Consider the following 2,855-nt stretch of genomic DNA (forward strand, 5'->3'; position numbering starts at 1 on the left):
ATATTGTGTTAGTACCCAGAGTGCATTGCTGTAATAAAGTTGTGTTGAAGCGGCCATGTTGTGTGTGCCTCGTGGTCCGAGTTAAATCACAGAATATTACAGTTTATATTCTATCACCGTTGCCCACGAACTATGCCGCTTTAGATGTGATAAACAACATGTTCTACAGCTTTCTTTGGACTGGAAGGGGGGACAAAATTAAGCGAGATGTTATGATCAGTGACTCAGTGACTATAAAAATGGAGGTTTAAGGATGATCGACATTAAATCTTTTAATAAAGCGCTCAAATCAACATGGCTCAAAAGATATTTGGACAACGATAATAGTGGTAAATGGAAATTGTTCTTTGATTCTGAATTACACGATTTTGGCGGGGCTGTTACCTTTAACGGTAACCTCAACAAAAATGATTTGGCAAAGTTCAAACATACATCAGACCCCTTTACAACAGAAATTCTAAAAATCTGGTCAGAAATCAGTTATGACGATAACATAACTTCCAACGAAAATTTGCTCTCTTTACCTCTGTGGCAAAATTCACTTGTGAGAATTGGAAATAAACCTATTTACTACAAATCGTGGTCTTCCAAAGGAATACAAAACGTCAGACATTTAATGAAAGACACAGATAACCTGCTATCTTTCACTGAATTCAAGGAACGCTTCGACGTCAAAACAAATTTTCTTGTTTATCACGGGGTGGTATCGTGCATAAGATTGTTAAGGAATGCCATAGAAGACAAACATGAAGAAACCAGAAATTTCAGCACTTTTGTAGAAAACTTCATAAAAGCTCCTAAACCCAATAGATTGGCTTACGAAAAGCTGTTCAGGGCTAAACAGAGCAGCCCTAGGAAAAGCCAAGAGAAATGGTGTGTCGACTGCAGCCTTCAGTGCTCCAAAACAATTGACTGGGAGATGGCTTACAAACTCCCTTTCTGCAGCACTAAATCTACCAAATTAATTATTTTACAGTTTAAACTACTTCATAGGCGTTTAGCGACACATGATTTTCTACATAAAATAGGCATTAGAGAAAACGATATTTGTACCTTTTGTAGAAAGGAAAAGGAGTCTCTTTTTCATTTATTTTGGTCGTGTAGAGAAACGTCTTGTTTTTGGCGGGGCTTTACAAAATGGTTGGCCGAAAATCAAATAAAACTAAAATCCAACATTTTCACTCCCGATATAATAATTGGCCTGAGATCGGTCACCCTATCTAACATAAAGCAATACTTTTACTTCCTTGTTGCCAGATATTACATATGGTCCTGCAAAACAAAGGAAGTACTGCCAAAAATAAAAAGATTTCCTAGTTTTCTATCTTCTTTAGTACCTTTTAAATCTTAAACCTCAACAAAAGAAACAAATTAAATTAAATTAAAACATTTTTAATATAAACGATTTAAAAGGAAGCCATGCATGCACGGAATAGATTAATAATTTAGCTAAGAAATCGTAGTAATGACTTTTTTCTTTTTTTTTTGTTTATAGCTTACTGAATACATGTATGCTATGTAATGTATTGTATTATTGTATTCCGGTGTAAGTAAATGTTGTAATTTAAGAAATAATTAAAAAGAAAAAAGTTTTAAAAGTAATCATTTTGTTTTGTAGAGTAAGTACTGCAATTGTATTATTGTAAGTAGCACCTGTAATTGTAAGTGCATTGTATTGTAAGTAGTGCGTAAGCAATTCAATTGTTAAATAGTTTTGATGGTAATATAATGGATTTTGATAGTTGTAAATTGTGTAATTTTTGTAAATTGTGTAAGTAGATGTACCAGTGTTGTAAGTACTGTAAATAAATAAATTAAAAAAAAAAAACAACAACTGTACTTTAGCATTATGTTATAAAGAGCTTCACACGCATAATATCGTACTCTGCTTCCCTGATCATGAAAACATGTCAAGAAATGGAGGAATGAAATTTTTAAGATAAAGACCAGCATCCTGTAAAGTCAATAAACATTCAAATTCACTATTTTTATTACGTCAAAATGGGATTTCATATGTACTGTACATGTAAGGTAAAGGTAAGCGAATTCCGAGCCAATGACCCAACCTGAACGGATGCTTATCCCCGGTTTCCGAATCATTAAGTGACTAGGAGTATTTTTAACTTGCCCCTGGATGGGATGCTAGTACATCGCAGGGTTACCCCCAGCATTACACTGGTACTCATTTATACACCTGGGTAAAGAGAGGCACCATGGGAGTAAAGTGTCTTGCCCAAGAACACAACACAATGTCCACGGCCAGGACCCGAACCCGGACCACTCGCTCCAGAGTAGAGCACACTAACCACGAGGGACCGCACCTCCCACTATCATTTGTATCGTATACGCTTTTTAATCATGGTTTCTTTCACTTAAGGTGAGCAAGGATAAAATCTCTCTGTCAGCAATTAATTTACATGCGTAATAGTCTGAAGCAATATAGCAAAAGAAGTAACAAAGTGGTAAAGGTACAGTACAGCCTAATTAGTCAACACTTGAAGGCCTTCAGTTGTAATGGTTAACACAACTTCTACATCAATTAGTAATCATGACAGCAATGAACATTTGCAACCCTTCACGCCAAAAGGGGGCTAACGAAAATTTCATGATGATGCCGATTTCGCAGCTGACACCAGGAAATTATTTAACACAAGCTACACTTCTATGAAACTCCTTTAAAAGAGCGAGAACTTGGCATGAATTTTATCACACCACCAAGAATTCAAGCACGCCATGCAGGCTATAAAACACCAAACTTCACGCTGTGGGTTAATTCTTCGCATGAAATTATTCATGCCGTGAGAACAATAATGGCCTCCTCAAAATTAATTTTAACTATTAATACGTTGAGTTTG

Source organism: Montipora capricornis, chromosome 10 (genome assembly GCF_036669925.1).
Source record: "Montipora capricornis isolate CH-2021 chromosome 10, ASM3666992v2, whole genome shotgun sequence".
Classification (NCBI taxonomy): Eukaryota; Metazoa; Cnidaria; class Anthozoa; order Scleractinia; family Acroporidae; genus Montipora; species Montipora capricornis.